The 22,430-nt window shown below is 45.3% G+C and overlaps 1 long non-coding RNA gene across 1 annotated transcript; it reads left to right on the plus strand.

The window, feature by feature from the left end:
- The first annotated feature begins 318 nt into the window (after window positions 1-318).
- On the plus strand, window positions 319-21,225 carry LOC311593422. Its single transcript, XR_014777707.1, has 4 exons — window positions 319-559; window positions 10,400-10,538; window positions 14,377-14,630; window positions 20,489-21,225. It is a non-coding gene; the product is annotated as an uncharacterized lncRNA (long non-coding RNA).
- Window positions 21,226-22,430: the final 1,205 nt, after the last annotated feature.

The raw sequence follows: 22,430 nt of genomic DNA on the forward strand, positions 1-22,430 counted from the left end.
GATTCTGGAACACTTCCTCTACCCATCAGTTAATGATTTTGGGGCGCAGTGAACTCCGAGGACTTGGTGATGCTTGATGATTCAGGAGTGGATTTTCGAGCCCCATGTCTCTGGGATAGCCTCTAAAACTATGGGACGGGACACAGTGAACTCCTGGGCTTCCCCTAATGGGAAGGCAGGGACTCACCGTCCTCCCTTCCCAGAGGGCAGAGGGCTAATCTCTGTGGACAAGACGTCAGGACTGGAAACCTGTTCCATCACTTTCCAGCAGTGTGGTCTTGGGCTGGAGTAGTACTTTTCCTATTATTACCTCACTTTCCTTATCTGCACCATGAGGGTAATGACAAACCCTACTTCTGTGAAGATAAAGAAAACCACTCAGGTGCTGGCACACAAGCAAAACACAGGGACGGCTGATTGTGGTTGTTATTATATAAATCAGTAAAAAAATTAAACATTTAAGAAGAGACACTGCCGAGTGAGGTTCCAGCTTCTGGGTGCCGCGTGGATTTGCCCTCTCAGGACTTGAAGCAGCCTCCAGATGTCACTTCTATGCAACGTATGTTGTTTCATCATCTTATTCTTCCACATCCCAGATCCGCAGCGCCTGTCTACTGTCTGTCTGCAGGATTTAAGCCACTCCAGCTCTCACAGTCCTACTGTGGGAATTTGGATTAATTCTGGGGAAAAAAAATATTTTATAAGTTTGGCTGAATGGTGGATTAGCATTCTAGGCTGTGAATTTACCTTGTCGGCTTTCAGCCCTGTGGTCAGGGACAAGCGATCCTTTGCTTCACTTTAGGGGAATGCTGAGGGCGAACATAATACTTCAGTCTCTGCTGTTTCTGCAACAGATGAACTGTAAAGGAAGCTTAAGAGAGGAGTGTATGGGTTCAGGTGATCCTGGCTGGCTGGTAAGGAATGAAACCACCAGGATTAGGAGGTGCACTGCACATTGAAAAAACAAAAACAGGAGCAAGCAACACACTTAACTCTTTGCGTGCCTGTCCAGTCTCTGTGATCTGCAGCACTTGCCTACCGTACTGCTTAGCAGTATGATTGGATTTGGGGGTAGAGGGGGGGGGGATTCTTGTAGGTATTGCATTTGGAATATAGAACTCATTTGCTCCACTCTGGTGTAGGACCCCTGGTTTTGTGCTACATTTGGACAGCAAAGTAGAATTCTATAAGCAAAACGTCCCAACCATAAATTCTCTTTTGCTTAGATTCCTAGGTATTTCCCTGGTAGATTCTGACTGACTGTTCAATTCTAATCTGTGTATAAAACCCAGGTAGGTGGTTGCTCAGCACACAGAATGGTCTGTCTGTTAGGATTGGTTGCTTATGTTTCTTTACGAAGACTGATGCTATAGGTTTGGGTAGGACCATTCTTCTCTTCATGAAAATGTCCATTGCATTTCCACTAAAAAACAGTAGCTGCTTCTAATAAACACAACCAAAAGTGCATCTCCTATTGCTAGAAGTCCACTGTGAGGCTACACCATCTGCAGCTGAGTGGCCCTCCATGATGTAACAGCTCCTTAGTAGGTCTTTGTGTTATGCAGTGTTGAGTAGAGCACAGGGCTTTCCCCATGAGGCTAAAAGCCAATGAACTCAGCAGAGACTCACGCTAAAGATTTTGTTCTGTAAGAGTTTCAGTCTTGGGACACAGTTTGACATTTCTGACCTGTCCATAGATATTTTCACTGTACTGGGTGGATGGAAAGATAATACAGTAATTATATCATTAATTTCACATGATGTCAAGCTCAACTGCAGGATTATTTTTGTAAGCAGGGATGATATCCAAACTATTCAATAAATACTACTTGTGTAACATTGAGCAATCGGAACTTACCCTGGGGAATCTGGGAACTTTTCCTGCTTGAACAGCAACCTTTAATTGCTGCCTTATGGGGCGGTCTAGGGTGCTCCAGGAATGGGCATCAAGGGGCCGAGAGATAGAATTTATTTATCAACAGTCAAGGGTTTTGAATTTTATTCCATGTTATTTGTTTTTTATGTGTGAGACATATACAGTCCCCTGTGCTAGTGCTGAGACTAGAGGACACCTTGTTGAAGTGGGTTCTCTCCCATTGTGTGGGCCCTGGGGACTGAGCCTGTATCATTGGGCATGGCAGCAGATGCCTTGACGTACCAAGCCACTTTGCTGAGCCCTGTGAAGGAAAACTAAACAGTCAGTAAGGCAACATCGAACATGTTTCCGAATGTTAGAGTGACTATTCTGCGGATTGCAGAAAAGTTCGGGGCACACGATCGTCTCGACTTTTTGACACAGACTCATGTAGCATCCTCCTTTTGCATTAGCCACTCAATCAAAGGTCAACTCAGCTGCTTTCAGAGTTCTTCCTGCCTGGGGCTTCCTGGTCCTGTTTCCTTTCCGTCATCTCTGGCTGGTGGAGGAGTCATGTTTGCTCTTGTTTTCAGTTCCTGCTCAGCATCAGGTCAGCTCATCCCCTCATCCCTCGACTTTACATCTCACTCATGGAGTCCCGGGCTTGGTCCACCTGCTTATGGTCTCAGTCAAAGGTTATTCTGGGATGTGGGGCCTCCGTCCTTGGACCTCAGCATGGGAAGTCTCCCGTAGGAACGATGCACTGGCTCTGCTTTTGGAACTCATCTTCCTTCTCTGGACTGCTTTGTCGTTTCATTGACTCTTGCTTTTCCAATCCTTCCTCCCTTGTCCTATTCCCCCACCCCTGGCTCAGGTCCTTTCTAGCTCACTAATTTCCATTCCAAGGACACCAAAGAGCTAGGCATCAAGCAGCCCATCCCTGGTGTTTGTTAGTTTTGGTACTCGGGTTTAAATACAGAGTCTTACATGTGCTAGGTATGGTAGTTAATCTTGCTTGATAACTTCCTGAAATGTAGAGTCACCATGGAAACACCTCTGGGTGTGTCTGTAATGGTGTTTCACTGAAAAGAGAAGACACCCTAAATGTCGGTGTTAGGATTCTATTGCCTGGGGTCCCAGAATGAAGAAAGAGGAGGAAAGGGGGCTGGGCAGCAGCATTCACCTGTCCTTTTCTGTTTGTAGAGCCTTTGTGAGTAGCTGCCCTGTGCTCCTGCCTTAAAGGACCCAGTTTACCTCAAACTTTGAGGTGAAACCAAATCCTTTCTTTTCTTCCTTAAGTTGCTTGTGTTAGGTATGTTGTCAGGACAACGAGGAAAGTAACAGATGCATCACATAGCCACATTGCTACCACTGACTACATCCCTAGTCCTATTTTGATCTCTTCTTATCTTTGTTCATCTGTGTTATGGTTTGGATCTTTTATTTATTTATTTATTTATTTATTTATTTATTTATTTATTTATTTTTATGGGTTGGCTCTTAAATGTCCCACAATAGCTGATGCATTGAAGGCATGACCCCTAAGTGCACAATGTTGTTAAGACAAAAACAAGACTGAAATCTAGGTGTTCTGATAGTTGTAAATCCAAATGTGTGTCTCGCAGAAGGTCCTTTGGAAAGGTACGTACCCTCTCTTTGCCTCAGTTTCCCCAGGTGTATGAGCTGTGGAGACTATTAAGTGAGCTGCTACATGTGAAGCACTTTCAGCAATGTCTGGCAAGTGGGAATTGCACAGTTGGTGATTTCTTCCTTTCCCCGTGTAGCAAGTTGACTTGGCTTCTTGACTGCATATGGGTGTGGTAAAGGACATCATTAAACCGAATCAGAAATTCACATTATCATATTCTAGCATTGTGCTGATTCGTTTTTTGGGGGGAGGGGGCAGTGGCTGGGGTCAATTTGACATAACAAGCAGTCATCTGAGAAAATGGAACTTCAATTTAAAATACCTCTACTAGACTGGCCTATAGGGGCACTTTCTTGATTAATGATGGATGTAGAACCCAGTCTACTCTGTGTGGTGCCATTCCTCAGCAGGTGGTCCTGGGGTGTATACAAAATAAGGTTGAGCAAACCAGGAGAAATAAGCCATACGCAGCATTCCTCCATGGCTTCTGTCTCAGTTTCTGCCTCCAGGTTCCTGCCTTGAGTTCCGGCCCTAACTTCCCTTCATGATGGATGGTGATCAAAATGTGTAATCCAAGCAAACCCTTTCCTTCTCAAGTTGCCCTCGGCCATGGTGTTTTATCCCAGCAATAGAAAGCAAACTAAGGCAAAGCAACTGCGGAGTAATTTCTGCACTGAATTTTTCTTTTCAGATGCCGCTGCCATCCCCACTTTCTCTCAGGAACACGCACATACCACAGTCCTACAGAACCTTTCACAGGTCCAGACGGTCTGGGTTCTGTGTCCCTTCCTTTGCACCTGGCTGGCATGCCTTTCCCCAGTCTACCTTCTTTGTCATGGTGACAGAGTCAAGGGACCTTCTTTAACAGATGTTTCAGCTCTTGGCTCGCGTGCCACTTCCTGCACCGACCATTGCTTCTCCTAAAGGCAGAGTTGAGTTCTTCATGTGTTAGTCGTATTTCCATTGCTGTGATACAACGTAAGCATCTGCTTTGCTGATTTAGTGGTCCACGCCCCAGGACTCAACCCTTCCTACCCATTCCTTCCCAAGAAGTGTAGGAGAAACCAGCACGCCACCTTGTTTCATTCCAAACATTGGGATGGTGTGTGTGGCAAGGGAGAAGTGTGTGCAGGCATCTCTTCCATTGAGGTAGGAACACTGCATTAGGGAGACATCTGGAGTTTAAACCATAGCAGTGTGCTTGGCGATACCACCATCCCGGGCCATCAGCTAAGAGTAGAGCTATTATTTCTATCTAGCTATTTTTATAGATGCAGTGCCTTGAGGATGGGAGCCATGTTTCTCTATCTTTTGGTCTTAGCAGCCAGCTCAGGTCTTTTAAATATGATGAAATGTCAAATGAATGAAGAAAATGTGAAGAGACTTTCTAAGACCTCTATAGAGGAGCCCCAAATTTACATGCCATAGAGAGCAATCATTTCATTAAGAGGAAAGCTCCCTTTCCCTAATGTGAAAGCTTTGTATATGCCATATGCCAAGCAAGAGCTCTGCCAATGAGCAATTTCCCATGTCTTCCTTCCCTCCTTTTTTTTTTTTTAACTTTAAAACATGGTCTCCCTAAGTTGCCCAGGTTGACAGTTGAACATTGCATCATCGCCCAGGCAGGCCTCTAGGTTCTGATCTTCTTGCCTCAGCATCCTAAGTAGCTGGGATTATAGGCGCCACAATCAGCCCATTTTATTTGTTTAACTTTAGGCATAATTTTAACATGTTCCCCCCCCCCCCCAATCCCTTTAAACCATGGGTAATTTGAAAGAACAGGTAGGTGAGGCAGGGGAGAAAGTGTTGGCAATGAGGAGAGTGAAAGCAGAAATATCACCTGACCTTCTCACGGTGCTGGCAACAGAACTGTCACAAGCTCAAGCGTGCCTTTGGGTAGAGCATGGAAAACAACTTTAGTCAACACAGGACATTCTCATGCAGACTAATACTGACCTACCAGAGAACAGTCCTGTCCCTGAAAGGTGAAACTACACTTTGCAAACTGTTTAGGAACACAAGCCATTGAACCCATTGTATTTTTTTGCTGAGCAAGCTTCAGCCATTTAGAAGTGACATGGCACTCTTCATTCATTAAGATGCGACACCAAATCTGCTGGGCTGGACTCAGTTCTGGCTTTTCCTAACTGCACTGGGTGGGAAGGTCATGTTGCCAGGCAACAGAACCAACCACAAAATGATAACTACAAGATATCTTTGGATGCCGCTTTGTAACACCTTCTCTTTGGAGTATCCAGTAGTCTCTCCTTCTCCTGAAGGTTATGCTTGGCGAATTGTTGATGTAAGAAATCTGTTCCCTGCTTGGGGGGGGGGAGGGGTGGCGCACACCTTTAATCCCAGCACTTGGGAGGCAGGGGCTGGTGGATTGCTGTGAGTTTGAGGCCATCCTGGTCTACAAAGCGAGTCTAGCACAGCCAAGGCTACACAGAGAAACCCTGTCTTGAAAAACCAAAACCAAACCAAACCAAACCAAAAAAAAAAAAAAAAAAAGAAAAAAGAAATCTGTTTCCTGACAGGCGTAGCGGCACACATCTTTAATCCCAGCACTAAGGAGGCAGTAGCTGTGAGTTCGAGGCCAGCGTGGTCTACAAAGTGAGTCCAGGATAGTCAAGGCTACACAGAGAGACCCTGTCTTGAAACCCCCCCCCCCCAAAAAAAATCTATTGCCTTTGACTTCTGTGATCAGTTCCTATTTTTTTTTTAAAGTTAATTATGTGTGTATATGTATGTTTGTGTCCATGAGTGCCATGCCTACAGAGGCCAGAACAGGGCACTTGGTTCTCTGAAGCCAGAGTGAGAGGCAGTTGTGTGACATCTCATTGCTGTGTTGGGAACTAGATTTTGGTCTTCTTGGTGAGCTGTAGTCACTGAGCAATCTCTCTAGCCCCCAGACCCCTATTTTTGGTACAACAGTTTGGGGCTAAGGTTTTGTTTGAAGAGTCTTCAGTTAAAAATATGGTCACAGGGCTCTTATTTAGGAGAACAAGGTATCCAAATACATGCTTTTTAGGGGGTAGTAAGATGCCAGGTGCATAGGAAAGTGTCAAGCATGTGACAAATGCTGTTTTTTTTTGTTGTTGTTGTTCGAGAGGGTCCTTGACCAAGCATGTATTACAAGGAGTGAGATTTGAAACCTTGGGCTGTCTGAAGGCTGAGCAGACAGCAGCTACATAGAGAGGGAGAAAGGTATTTTAGTCGGGAGAGCAAGGAACAAAGGGCAAAATAAAAAACCCAAACAACACACACACAAACAAGTAAACAAACAAACAAACAAACAACCTTGTATGTTTTGGCATTGGGTCTGGAGCGGTCCAAAGTAGAACACACCACATTGCCAATGCCCTCTAAAAGAAGGGCAGGAGGGAGGTTAGGGGAAAGGGGGGAAAGGGATACGAGTGTGTCACTAGTGAACTATCTTATTGTCTTGCTAAAGGACACAGACTTGCGTTTTCTGTGATAATCTTCTGACCTAGTTTTAAAGATCCTCTGGTAGAGAAATCAGAAAGGAAAAGAAAAGATGAAGGCAAGGCTACTCACAGGGCTGCTGGAGGGTGGGGCATAAGGCAAGGGAGAGGTCAAAGATGCTTCTGGAGTTTCCCAGCTTGGGCAACTTGGGTGGCTGTGATGCTGCTCATCCGGATAGGGAGGGGAGGAGAGGAAAGGGGAGGAGGAGCAGGTTTGGGTGTGGAGAGGTAATGAGTTCATTTCTAGGACAGTTTGAGTTTGAGGTGCCTAAGGGAAGCCGAGGTGAGACACCCGGCAGGCAGGTAGATGGCAGAGTATGAGATGCAGGGGACAGAGCAGAGTAGACATGACTACAAGACAAGAAGCGACTGGCGTATAAAAAGCCGCAGGATCTTGGAGAAGCGACAGTTGAGTTTGCTAAGGAAGGGAGGGCAGCTTTATGGGGAAAGTGGCACATGGGTGGCATCCTGGGAGCAGGGACAACTGAGCCGAGGCCTCAGCCCAGGATGCAAGGGGGCTGAATGCATGAGCAAAACCTTTGGCTTGTGAGCCTCCTTCAGACGGCCCTTCCCAGAACTTGCCGGTCCTGATTATTTATCAGAGAAATGCCATTGCTCTCAGAGAGCCAGAGGGGATTTACGATCCTGGAATCGGCGCTTTTAAGTTGGAAAGAATTTTAGAAGCCTCGAGGTTCAGTGGTTTTTTTCAAAAAGGGGTTTAAAGGAGACAACCCTTAAGAAAAAAAGGAAAAAAACAAAACAAAACAAAACAAAAAATCCCTGAAACCCCTTTGCTTGGTTCCAGTAGATAATAAAAGCATACACAGTTGCCATGGGGAAGATGGAGCCACCCGTAGACTCCTCGACTTCAACGTCAGATGCAAGCCAAGCTTGACACTCAGTTCTGCATGCAGCTGTGGACAAAACACAGTTCTTTGCCCCTGGACTCAATGCCTCTCTGTCTTGGCTGCACCTTAGAAATCACCTGATGAGTTTTGAAACAGTCCCAGTGCCTGGACTTCATGGGCTGTTCCCATGAAATCAGAACCCTGGCAGGAAGAGCTCGTGTCTGCATCATCAGATACCTAGCCACAACGCAGGCGCATCTTGAGAACGAGCTAGCTACTGAAGACCCCAGGACCTGACGTTCTGCGTTCTACCTGAGACTGGCGGTAGAATCTTCAGCCTGTCCCCCCTTTGTTTTCTCCAGATGTTAAGTTGGCTGAGGTGGAACCGCAACTCTTCCTCCGGAGTCTCTCTCTTTCTGCATACCAGGGTGGCCTTGGCTTGCTCTGTGCTGTGTGGCCCTTAACCTGGTTGGTCACTGGGCTTTGATGTTAAGTAAAGACCTGGTTGAATGGTCAGCATTGTTCCCTCTCCACTGCGGCTGTCTTCTTTCTCTGGGAGAAACCAGGCAAATTCTTTCTCTAAATAGGGTATTCTTCATTCAGAGGCCAGACAATGGGTCCCTTTCACCGGCCATTCAGTCTCTAGTAACAGAGACCGAGGGGCCTGCCAACAACTGTGCTTGTGAAACTGGCACAGTCCAGGACCTGAAAGCAAACCAGGGCACTGACACCTGGAGCAGAAGTGGCCCCCACGTCTTGTGTAGGGATTCCTGAGAGCCAGGGACTCCTCAGACTCCCAAAGAAAGGGAGCTGCTCGAGTCCCCCTCCCCCCAAAGCTTCGCCATCAGGCCGATTCCTTCCTGTCCGTGAGGCAAAGGGGAGCAGGCAGGTATAGGCAGGAGATTTTGAGTTGGTGGAGTAACCTCTCCTGCCTTTAGTAAGATTTAGGATGTTGGTTTGCTGTGAGCCTTCGAAGACGCAACGACTGCATCGTGTGGGCCCTTCACTGTGTGCTGCATGCTAAATTGAGGCCGGGTTTCATGTAATTTAGTCCCTAGGACTAAAATGGAAAAGTAGATGTTGTATGTGGTTATCTCTTATACATGAGAGAACCGGCAAGCAGAGAAGAGAAGACAGATGCCACAGCAGGAGCCAGAATCTGGGTTTAGGCTTCCCCTAGTGAGAGGACAATAGATACTGTATCAGCTGTTTAGTGCATGTTGACTGTTGTTTAGGATTCAGTCTGGAGTAGGGGAAAGTGCTTATAGGCACAGAGGGAGATTTATATTGCTTTCGAGGCACAATATTGAAGCTAGAATTGAGTAGCATAAGGAAACCTCCCCCCCCCCACACCCTGTAATTGCTAGGGACCAATTATGGGTTGAGAGCATCTTTTATGTGCATGAGCAAAAATCTGGAACACTGGATTCATCGTCCGTGTTGGAAATGAGAATGCACATTAAGAAGCAGTGTAGACACTGGCCTTGAGGCCTGTGTCTGAGCAGTGTAGACACTGGCCTTCAGGCCTGTATCTGTTTCTTCTGATGTTGGGAACCATGTCAGGGTCTTGTTGATGCGGAGGAATACAATCGCCCTTATGTTTTGTTTCATTTTTTTCATGTCTTGATGAATTTTGTCCTTATTCCCTGTGTCCCATGAAAATCAGAAAGGGCTGTCTCTTAGTGGTTTCCTCAGCGCCAGTGGAGAATGGCGCTAATGTTAATATTTGTAATAACAGTGATTGTAAGTAACGCCCAGCGGATACCGTGTTCCTACGCTCCATGTGGTCTAAATAGTGTTGCCAGAACTCCAGAGATACTGTCACATTTAACGCTTACAATGCTTCTATTCAGGCAAGCTCCAACTCTCCTCATTTCTTGGGTAGCTAACTATGACACAGATCATTCATGCAACTTGCCTAAGGTCACATCGCTGGTCATGGCAGAGCTCGGGCGGAACCACAGTGTTGCCTGGTAAACCTGAGGGAAGCTAGTGCCGTGGTCCTCACATCCTTGACCCGGTGCTCTGTTGATAGCTTCTCCACATGGAGGGCTCACGCAGACTAACTCACCTGCCACTGTATTTTTGTTCTTGGTGTATGGGGCTTTAAAATGAGCCTGAGTTTCTGTCCTTAGACGATTGTGACCTTTGTCTTTGTTGAGCTTAGCTCTGAGCTGGACTTTTGGGACTCTAACATCCTTCCTGTCCTCTGGGAATCCCGAGCAGTGTTCCTGTCCGCATTGAAGGACGGGTCTCCCTCTGCAGGAGCCGAGTCTCCTGTGACCTCTCATTCCGTACCCTGCTCCTCAGGCTGTTTCTGTGTCCCCAGACTTTGGCTCTGAAAGCACGTTTGGGTCCTGGAGTAGGTGGTTGGGGAACCCTCGTGACTCTGGCTCTGTTGTCCCAATTCTTATGGTTTTCACCAAGCTGGATGTGGAGAGAACAGTCCTCACGAAGGGTCACCCCTTTTCCTTCATCTTCCCTCCCTTTTCTTCCACTCTGAAGCTCCAAGTGTTGGAACTCTGTGCAGTGGGCAGATCGTTCAATTGTCCTTCCATTTCAGGTCACCTGGAACAGCTATCACACGAGGGCAAGCATTCGTATGCGTGTGTTCCACCTGGCCTCACTTTCTCCTCCTGAGAGATAGTTGGTCCTGTGCCTGACTTTAATACATGTCTAGTGAAAAACAGCCCGAGCTGAAGGTAAGAATTCACTCCAGCAAGATCAGAGGGTATGATAATGTGGGACTCTCAGAGTTTGTGTTAACTGGTGACTTACTTCCCCCAAGAGTTTTCACGTGTGTGAGAAGTGAGTCCTGGGTGAGGATGTGCTCAGGCAAAGATGGAAAACCAGGCCTGTTTCTTAAGGGTAGCTGAGGCCCTCACTGCAGATGCTTAGGAGGTCAGAGTGTGTGTGTGTGTGTGTGTGTGTGTGTGTGTGTGTGTGTGTGTGTGTGTGTATGTGTTTGTAGAGCTGGAATAGGCTTTCTAGTGGGCAAAAGGTCATCTGTTTTGGATGTTCTCTTTAGAATTATGTTGACATTCTGAGTCTTAATTTTCCAATAAGGCACACTCTTACATTCTTAGACCCCCCTACAGGACAGAGGGGTGAGAGATTAAGGATTTTCGGGGAGGCCTCTCCAAACACATCCTGCTTTTGAAGAGGTCACCACGAAGAAGCTCATGCTCCGAGGGACTCAATGCCAAAAGTGGCAGCAGTCAAGGTTCTGGGAGGATCTGGGAGGCACAGAGTCATGATGTCGTGTCTGTGCCCAGGAATGGTAGCAGTGACATCTCTGAAAGAGTAGATGAGGACTAAATGCTATCTTAGTGGCAGTACTTGTCAGGCGTGTGTGTGTGTGTGTGTGTGTGTGTGGTGTGTGTGTGTGTGTGTGTGTGTGTGTTTTATTGAAGTACCCAAGGCTTGGTTCTTCGTAAAGAAAAAAGATTTATTTGGCTCACAGTTTTGAAGGCACAAAGCCTTTAGCATCATGCAGGCCCCATCCTGATTATATGACGTCATGGCAGATAGGGCCACGGAAGGAGAACTCAGGAGGGGGTCCACATGCAAAGACAGGAAGTCAGAGTGAGGCCACTTATTCTATTCTTTTATGTAGTGACCCTCTCTAGAGAGATAACCAAGGTCCCAGGAGTACATTAATATCATTGGAGGGCAGTGCCCTAATGGCTAGATTGCCTTAAACTAGGCCCCACTGTTTAAAGGCCCACCTACTCTATATATTGTGACACTGGGGACCAAGCATCCTGTACACAGAGCCAGAGGCGGCTGTAAGGGTGGAGAAAGACAAGACAACCACAGCAGGGACAAAAATGTTATGTGTAGATTTCTGACCTTCTGGGAGATTCGTGTTTTTTGCTTAATGGCATAGTCAGTCTTGAAATTGGATCCATAACATATTTGGCCATGGATGGGTAGACTAGTCTGTACAGACCGATTAGGTTATGTTGGTGTCTATATATTCTTAATTGATATTCTTTCTGGTTTTTCTATAAGCTGTTGAGGGGGGACTATTAAAGTTTCCTTCCATAAAGGTAAATGTGGATCTGCCTACGTTTTCTTCCAGGTTCTACTGGTTTTGACTCCTGGCATTTGTCAGCTCAGTTGTCTGGTGCCTGATTGTTTAAAGTTGCTGTACTTTCCTGGTGGAGTCACGCTGTAGTCATTGTGCACGTTTTCTTGTACCTGGTGCTTTTCTTTGCCCTGAAATGCACTTTATCAGGCAGTCATTTGGCCTCCAGCTTTCTTTTGATTAAACTTTATATGACACATATTTCTCATTCTTTTTATCTATAATCTATCTATATCATTATGTTAGAATGGAAGCAGCACATAATGGAATCATATTTTTTCTTTTATATATATATTTTATTAATTTAGTCTTATTACATCTCAATGGTTATCCCATCCCTTGTATCCTCCCATTCCTCCCTCCCTCCCATTTTCCTCTTACTCCCCTCCCCTATGACTGTGACTGAGGGGGACTTTTCTCTCAGAGGCGAGGTGCCCTTCCACAGGTGTAGTTAACATCCACTGCCATTTGAATGGCTTTTCTCTCAGAGGTGAGGCACTCCTCCACAGGTGTGGTTAACATCCTTGTCTTTAGTTTACAGAGGTTTGACTCTCTGTCTCTGACCTGATTTCTTCAGGTTTATCTTGCTCAGCTTCTGTGCTGGATAGTTTTTATGTCAACTTGACAAGCTAAAGTCATCTGAGAGGAGGGAACCTCAATTAAGAAAATGCTTCCATAAGATGAGGCTGTAGGCAAGCCTGTAGGTCATATTCTTAATTAGTGATTGATGGGCCCAGCCCATTGTGGGTGATGCCATCCCTGGGCTGGTGGTCCTGGGTTCTATAAGAAAGCAGGCTGAGTAAGCCATGAGGAGCAAACCAGTAAGCAGCAACCCTCCATGGCCTCTGCATCAGCTCCTGCCTCCAGGTTCCTGTCCTGTTAGAGTTCCTGTCCTGACTTCCTTCAATGACAAACAATGCTGTTGAAGCATAAGCCAAATAACCCCTTTCCTTCCTAACTTGTGTTACGGTCATGTTGTTCCATCCCAGCAAAAGAAACCTTAAATAAGAGAGCTTCTTAAACCTTAAACTTGGCTGTTTGTGATTTTTATGAATGTGGAAGTTGGTTTTTTTTTCTGTTATTTCTTTAAAAACTTTTTTCATTCCTTTGCTATTTCTCCTCTCCTTATTGGAACCCCAATTACATGGCCGGCACGTCTTTTGTTAATAGTTGTACAGGAGCACACACAAGTACACATATGTAAGCATGTGCTTGTGTGTACACATGCATGGCAAGGCCAAAGGTCTACTTCAAGTGTTCTTGTTCGGGTGCAGGTCACCTTAGTTTTGAGGTGGAGTCTCTCACTGGGCCCCCGGGGCACTCTGATTAGGCTAAGCTGGCTGGCCAGTAGCCACAGCATCTGCCTGTTTCTGCTTCCCAAGGGCATGCCACTATGTCCCGTTGTTTTTGATGGGTTCTGGGGACCTAACTGAGGTCCTTGAGTTTGCATCGTGAGTGCTTTACAAATTGAGCAGCATGTTTCTAAAATCTGGTCCACAGTGTCCCTGATATTTGCACTTGGTTATTTGTGTACTTCTATGTTCACTGAATTCCCCCCCACCCCCACCCCTTTTCCCTGGTTTCTCTATTCAGCTGTTGAAATCATTCATTAAGATGTAAAATTGTGATCTATTGTTTAACAATTACACAGATGTGCACACACTTATACTACTTTAACTGTGTCCTCCTTTATTTTCTCTTATTTCTTTCCTGCTGAACCCCTTCTTCTTCCTAATAAGCCCTTTGTCCTACTTTCATGGTGTGTGTGTGTGTGTGTGTGTGTGTGTGTGTGTGTGTGTGTGTTATGAATATGTGTAGGTGAGTTTTGTGTGTCCATGCTTGCACATGCTCAGGCTGGAGGAGGACACTGGCTACTCTCCCCTACCACTCCTCCCTTATTTTTCGAGTTGGAGTCTCTCACTGACCTATGAGCTTGTCCTTTTAGCTGACTGGCCAGTGAGTTTGGGGGATTGCCTATCTGACCCCCCAGTGCTGGGGTGACAGGCCCAGGTGGACAGGCCTGGATTTTGCATGGGTCTAGGAGACCTAAACTCGGAACCTCTCGCCTTTTCCAGCAGGCGCTCTCTGCCCACTGAGCCATCTCCCCAGACCCTCGTATCTTTTTATTCTGTGTGTGTCCCCCTGCATTTAGCATGAGAACGGTGGGGACACTATTTACTTGAACAAGGACAACAGTGGCTATACGACAGGACTGTGAGTTCTCCTTCTTACCGACCTCTCATTCCTCACTGCTCCCCCAGGGGGAGTGGGGGCTGCATGTGTTCTTCTCCATTCATAATGGAATGGCAGTGGGGCCAGTCTTGCTCAGGTAGCCACCGCTGGTGTGAGTTCATGTGTAGAGCGTCATGTCAGGTCTTGAAGGCATCAATCGTTTCACAACACCCCTCCATCCTTTGGCCCTTACATTCTTTCCATCTTCTCTTCTGCAGTGTTCTCTGAGCCTTGGAGGGGATGGTATTGATGTCCTGACCCAGGTTGAACAGTGAACCGTCTCAGCATCTGACCAGTAGTGAGTCTCTACAGTAACCCCTGCTCACTGCGGAGCAGCTTCTCATCGGAGGCTGGAGGGAGCACTGACGCCATCACTGGCTCTCTCAGGACGCTCGGCCGTTCTCTCCCCACTGCTAAGAGATTCTCATGAGTGGTTCTATTCTCCGCACTCATTTATTAAGTTTAAAAAATGGTAATGTTTTTTCATTTCTAAAATTCCGTTTGATTCTCCTTTGTACTTCCTACTTATTTGCTAACACATTGTTTTACTTTCAAACTTTTTTTTCACTTGTTAAATATACCCATAAATATATACTAATGTGTTTTAGCATGCATGCTTTGGAAATCTGCAGGTAATTGTAACATTTGCAGCATTGAAATTAGTCTTCTCTTGATTGTCAGTATGGTAAGTTATTTTGCACCGAAGCACTGACCATCTTGGCTAGGCTGCCCTGGATCTTCTGTAAGCCTTCTGCATCAGCCAGCTTATTTGGACTCTGACCTCACAAGGGAAAGGTGTGAGCACTGCCTTGTCATTTCTGGGCTTGTAGTATGAGTCCCAGTTTCTGACTGTTACCTCCTGACACCTGGTGGACGTGTGGCCTGTGGGGAAAGCAATGGTTCCCCACTTGGCTCTCCATTTGGATTTTTCTACTATAGGCCTAGTTTGGGGGGCTGATGTACCTCCTATTCCTGGTCATATGTCCTTCACTGACACACCTTTGCTTCTCCCTGGACCTCTCCTGATTCCTGGGATGGAGAGTGACCAGCACCCTGATCCTGCTGGGAGCGGGGAGGGTGTATGTGTGGAGGGTGGGAACTGAAGGGCCTGATCACTGCTTGGCCCTCTCTGACTCCAAACCGGCGAGGGTGTTGGAAGCCTCCTATAGCCTAGCAAAGTAGGATTCTAGCTTGTTCCAGTTTTGTATTTACTGGTCAGGGGAAGGGACAGGTTTTTTTTTTTTTTCTTCCTGTAATGTTTGGCTGGAGTTGATCAGTGATGGTCTAAGTTTTTCTCTTTCTTCCAAGTCTCTTTCCTGGTCCTGGGCCAAAGAGAGCCAATTCTCTTTGCATGTGCTCTTTTGCATTGCTCAGCTCCATCTAAGTCTAGAGTACATGAAATGAATGAGAAAACTCAGCTCTGTACCAGCCCTGCTGGGGCCCAGGCCCTAGCCTCTCTACATTGCTGTCCAGCACAGTCTTCTGGGGACTGCTTTTTGCCCAGTGCCTGTGGCTTCTAGATGTTCTTTGTGGGTCAGAGGGCAAGACGTGCATCTGCATCTTTCCAGAAAAAAAAGCCCTGAATCCTTAAACACATTCCTTCTGCTGAAAGGGCTGTTTGCTATATAGAAGGTTGACTCATGCCCAGTCACTTTGGGAAGGGCAGGGCCTGACAAGAATTGTCCCCCAAGGCAGGGTTCTTGAGTTCTCTCTAAAACATGTTTTTCTTCTATTTCCCCAAAACCTTTATTATTACTCTTTTTTAAAAATCACAAAGTAATAATTTTTAAAAGGCTTGCTGTTTAATTGATTAACGTGTGCATGTGCCTATGTGTGTATATATGTGTTTGTGTGTATGTGTATGTGTGTATGTGCATGTGTGTGTATGTATGTGTATATGTATGTGTGTGTATTTGTGTGTGTGTGTGTGTGTGTGTGTGTGTGTGTGTGTACACAGAGGAGTGTCAGGCATTCTTTATCAGTCTCCATTTATTCCTCTGAGACAGGGTCTCTCCTTGAACCCGGGCCTTGTTTTGTTGGTCAGGCAGGAAGCTTACAAACACCAGGGATTTTCTGGAACTAGGGTTATAGATGCCTGGGATGCTTGGCTTCTGATGTGGGTGCTGAGACCCCAAATCCAGACCTCAGGATTAGCAAATGCTCTTAACTACTGAAGCATGTTTGCAGTCTCTACATGTTATTTTGTAGGGAATGTAATACATACAGAAAACAACTGCATTGTAATAGTGGAGTCACATCAATTAATTTATATCATGTATGTGTTTAAATTTTATGCCTTGAACACTCTGTACTTGAAGGTTCGGTGAATTTAACTGACCATAAATAGAAAATATTAGAAGACAAAGTCTATATTAGATACATGCAAATCTTTCTTGCCATTAGTCAGTCCTTAAACAACACAATATAACAATTACTCATTTAACATTTATATTATATTATGTATTATCAGTAATACATAGTACATATGTATTACTACTTTATACAAGTGACTTGAGCAAGCATGAATGTTGGTATGTGAGGGAGTCTTAGGACCAATGTCCCACAGATATTGTGGTATGACTATATGTAAACAAAAAGAATATAAGTACATATATTTTATATACATATATACATACAATATTCTATATATATAAATACATATGTAAGTACTTATATTCTATATAGGTACATACATATACATAGAATATTGTATATGCCTATATAGAATATAAGTACTTATATATAAGTATATAATAATATACTTAAATTCCACATGTATATAACAATACAAGATTATACTATATCCTTTTGTTGGTTAGTAACTTGCTTTTTTATTTAAACAGAGATCTCAAAATGGTTCTTAGAGCAATATTTAATGGTTACATAATATTCCATTGTGAGAACATAGTTTTTTCATATCTGTTCCCAGTGGCAGGATATGGAGATTATTTCCAGTTATTTTTACCTTAAACCATTCTGCAAAAACTTCTTTGTAGATATTCTGTTTACTTGTCTGATTATCTCAAGATAACCCCAAAGAAATGGAATTGCTGGGCTGTAGGGGACACGCATTTTTGATGGGGAGGTGAAGGCTTTTTGATACATATCTTTTCATAGTCTACTCTGAATTTAATCTTAGTTCCATTGTGTGACGCTTTTCTGACTTCAGAACGACTTGACTAGCAGAGCACTAGCGATTCCTCCCTCCCGTGTCCCCTCTGCTTCTCTCTCTCCCCAGCGTCAGCCTGCGGCTGGATAGAACGTGACCTGTAAGCACGCTGCCACACCCTCCATCTCCCACATCTTCCCAGCCTTCGGGCCTCTCTCCACTCATGACAATGTGCAACTTTCAAACTCAGGGCCAAGTGAGTTTTCACATCTCTCCAGGCGAGGGCTCCTTCCATTTGATTCTCTGATGTTACAGACACAAAATGATCCTCAAGCATTTTAATGTCCTGTTTTGTTTAAACAGAAAGTTTCAAGGAGAGCCAACATCATATAAAACAAGCAAAAACCAGTTGATGGAGGCATGGGAATATACATGGGGAGGGCTCCGGGGAACCCTAGGAGTCTATAGATTTGTGCTCTGTTCCCCTTCGAGGCTGAAATCCGGCCCATGATCCTCTCGTTAAACCTGTGGCTCCAGCAGATTGCTGCTCCACTTGCAAAACACAATCTGTTTATAAGCCACGAGCCCTTGAAGCAGCAAGCCCACAATGGAGAATATTTTTGTTTCTTTTTTCAAATTCATCCACCCAAATAAATGACCTTTCCTATATATAGACCACACAAAGTCAATCAAAGGTCCCAAAGGACTACACTTGGAAAACCAAAATAGGTGTTTACCTGTACATAGAATCTGGGTTTCTATTTCGAGTCCTCAGTTTGCTGGTAAATTCCAAAACAAGTTCAGTATGTTTCCTTGTCCCAGACTTAGAACATTACTGCTTGAGTGTGGCAAGGGGCCAACAGCCTGTTGGGAGAGCAGCGACTGATACTGTCGTTAAACTGTGGAGAAATGTGTCAAGCAAGACCTGGCTTAGGCAAAATCCCCACGCTGCCTTTTGTTCAGAAATGTGTATGTTGATGTGTGTGGGTGTACAAGTGTGTATGGCCGTGTATGCATGAGTGCGCGAGTACACGTAACAGGACCAACATGAATACTGAGAGTCTCGCTGGGTCATGCCCCTCCATGTTCATTGAGGCAGTCTCCAATTAGGCTGGCTGGCCAGCTTGCTCTGAGATTCCCTGTGTCATCTCTGGAGCTCTGGAATTACAGGAGGGCTGATGTGCCGGTCTAGCACTTCTGTGAAGTCTGAGGAACTGCGCTCCTGTCCTCATGATTGCATGGCTAACATTTTACCCATCAAGCCTAGTGCATCTGTTTTTGTGTTGTTTTGTTTGTTTGTTTGTTTGTTTTAAGACAAGATCAAACTATGTAGCTCAAGTTGTCCTAAATTTTGTGATCCTCCTGCTTCTGGCTCCTGCATGCTGTTTTTACTGACGTTTGTGCCACTATGTCTGACCTCTGCTGTGATTTTTTTTTAAAGGGTAATTATAAATATCGAGTAGGAGGCCCTGGGCTGGCCTCAGAGATCACTGTTTTATAGTCACTAAAATAATATCCTTAGTTTATAGTCAGGATATGATGAACCTGAAAAATGATTGCTGATGCTTAAGGTCACAAGATGGAGATCCAGGACTTGAGTCTAAAGTTTCCTGGCTTTGGTCCACGGGCTTGATGGGCTGTGTGACCATGGGGACCACATCACCAACACAATGATGGTTCTTCCTCATTGGCATCCTTCACCCAAAGACAGGTATTTACATATTGGCTGTGCTTGAGGAGTGTCTAGTCTCCATGGAGAAGGATGCCTCATGACTTGTGGGGAGTCTAGGAATGTGCTACCTTGTGATGTTGATGAAAGGGGGCGGCGTCAACATTAGCAGCTTCTGCAGTACAAAATGTGCCTCCTCATTCATCCCTGGTACTGAGTCAGCCCCAGGAGTCATGTCTACTTCCTGGGGTGAGACATCGCCTCTCTAAACAACAACAACAATAACAACACTAATGATGGTAAGCGTGGTCTGGGAAGAACACCTTTGATCTGCAGATCTCCAAGCTTGCTGCCAACGCGGCCCAGTGGGTGGTGTTGGGACCTCCCTTTTAGGAGGAAACGAGGCACAAGAAGTTTAAGCTAGGGGTTCAAGGTCATGTGGGGCATCATTAATGGGGGCCGTGTGAGGAACTCGATTGTGAGCTCTGAAATAAAAGCTCTAGGCACTTAACAGGCTGTTGGTTGGCTATGGCTGCTCTTTATGAGGACGGATATCTTTATAAACTGTGTCATAAAAGTGAATACTGGCTATTAGATTTCATTTTGAACACATCTTTCCCAGTCTTGAGTGCTGAGAGAATGTGGCAGACACTCCCTGGTTCTGATTAGCCGGGTGCGCGCATAGTTCTCCGCAGTATTCGGATAGGTCCTCAGTGCTTCAGGGAGAGACTCTATCCTACACCGAGCCTCTACGCTGGGGTAAGATGCTTGGGCTCTGGTGAGAGTCTTTGGGAGCCTCTATGTGTTGATTTATTAGTCACCATCTTTCCTGGCAGGACCACCTTGGAGAAGAAACTTTATTTCATCTCCTCTACACCTTCAGTTATAATGAGAGCAATTGGCATGAGCTCACCACTAGAGTTTTAAAGTCAAGTTATGATTTTGCATAAATTCACTTAACACACAGGGACCAGACACACACACACACACACACACACACACACACACACACACACACACACAAAGACACGCACACATACAGAATCATATACACACAGACACACATACACAGTTACACAGAAACGCACACACACACAAAGACACGCACACATACACACACACAGATACACAGACACACACACACATACAGAATCACACACACACATACACACACACAGATACACAGACACACACCCACACACAGACACGCACACATACAGAATCATACACACACAGATACACACACACACAGATACACAGACACGCACATGTACAGAATCACACACACACACACACACACACAGATACACAGACACACACACACACACACAGAATCACACACACACAGACACAGACACACAGACACATGCACAGACACACACACACAGACACACACACACATTCACACACACACATACACACACACACACACACACACACACACACACACACACACATACACAGGAAGTCTCAGAGATGCCTTGTGCCAGCTTTGAGTGTTTGGAAGGCTCTATGCCATCTTAACATTGTTCCTATTTTACCTCTTTAACAGGGGCAAACTTTAGAAGAAATCAGGCACCTATGTAATTGTTCCTAGCAGACAGGGATCCACTCAGGACAGTGGGAGCTCATGAACTGTTGGAGAGATTACAGAAATGAAGACCCAGAAGGTGGCATCGTGCTATTTTCAAGTCACCCCACTGTAGCTAAGATTTGGACCCCATGAAGTTGCTGACTTGATTTTGTTACCACAAGTTCCTTTGGTAGCTGTGATGCTGGCGACTGGCTGGCTGGGGGAGTCTGGTTGCTAAAATGCCCCTGACATCCACATCTCTAAGCTATTGAGGCTTCACTCAAGAGCATCACTGGGAAAACCTAATTTTTCTTCTAGAACCACACCTGTTAGGATGTCTAGAAAATGTCAGGTTTTTTTTTTCTGGCTCCTGATTCACAGAAATAAGAAATTATAGCCAACAGTCCCATGTAGTATAGACACTACGTAGATGTTACCTTCCATGGTGTATTAGTCAGGATGCACTCTGCTATGATGCAGTAATAAGCAGTCCTAAAATTTCAGTAGCTTAATATAGCCAAGGTTGGTTTATTAGTCACTAAATAGCTAATGCAGGCTGGGTGGCCTTCCCCCTTGCTGTAGGTGTAGGTCATCTAGAACAACTGAACAAGACATTAAGACAGAGCAAGAAGAAGATGAAAGAGGCACATCATTTCCTAACCTACCCGAAAGGGAGGCTGGGAAATGACATGGAAGTGGTGGGAAGTGCAAATAAACTGCTTGATAGATATTTGTTATTTCTGTCATTCCTGGTCAAAAGAGGTGGTGCTTTGGTCCCACATCAGGTCATGTTGCTACTCACCCTCCTTTCTTGTGTCCAAAAGCCCCAGAGAACATGGATTCCAGGGCTTCTTGAAGGCTACTACAAACACATTGTCTATTATGAGCTGCTTAGCCTTAACAGAAATATCGGTGTGGTATCGTTGAGGAATCAGCATAGATTTCCTTCTCTATAAATCACTCTCTCCTGGCACATTCTGGCACCTGAAGTTTCCATCATTAATACTAATTGCTCCTCAAAAGTTATTTTAAGGAACTTCTGTCCATTAAACACTAAACTCTGCTGGATTATAATAGAGCCTGTGCATGGACTAGCAAGAGTGGTCAGTTAGCTGAAAATGTGTGTTTGGTGGTGGAGAAAGGAGAAAATGTATCATGGCTCCTTTGGATGGGAATAGGAGCCTGAGTATGTAGGTCGGGAGGCTGGGAGGGTGCAGACAGGGCACCCTAAGGAAGAGGATTTGAAGGCTCCAGGCAGCTTCTCCAAACCACACCCTTGCCAGGGCTCCAAACTGCTGGGGCCTCCAGAGAACTATAGCCTCCTGCAACTACATGCAGCAATGTCACAAGATCTCCTTGGATTTAACCAGCTTTTAGAAGACACATGCAGAAAGATATATCTCATGGACAGTGAAGAGAAGTGAGCCTAAATAGGCCGTGTCAGGCTATTATTCCCAGGCTAGAGGCCAGCTGCTCTGGACTTGGACCGTGAATCTTAAGTCCTGAGTCTACTACCTACTTGCTGGACCCCTATGGACTTGTAAAATATAGCTTGAACAAGTTGCGTAATAGTTTTGCACCTCTGTTGATAGCATCGAAGGAGAAAAATGCACGCATTCAGGGGACTCAGCCTGAGCTCTGTTACTCCTTCCTGTTCCCTGCCCACATTCTCTTAAATAACATGTGAGGACACGATATGCCTCTGAAGTCCTGCGATTTCATGGGTTCTCAAAGGTCGCAGGAGGAGAGCAGGGGATTACACTGGAAAAAGTACCTGGAAATGGTCCTCTAGTTTATAGGCAGGGCCGTTCTGGATAAGATTTCGTCTGGAAAAGATATGTTTTGCTTCTAAAATATACTCAGAAATCCTATGGATTGAGTGGTCCTGAGAATATCGTCCCAGTAACATTATGATGCCAAG

The sequence above is a fragment of the Acomys minous genome (assembly GCF_964271855.1).
Source record: "Acomys minous genome assembly, chromosome: 3".
In the NCBI taxonomy this organism is placed as follows: Eukaryota; Metazoa; Chordata; class Mammalia; order Rodentia; family Muridae; genus Acomys; species Acomys minous.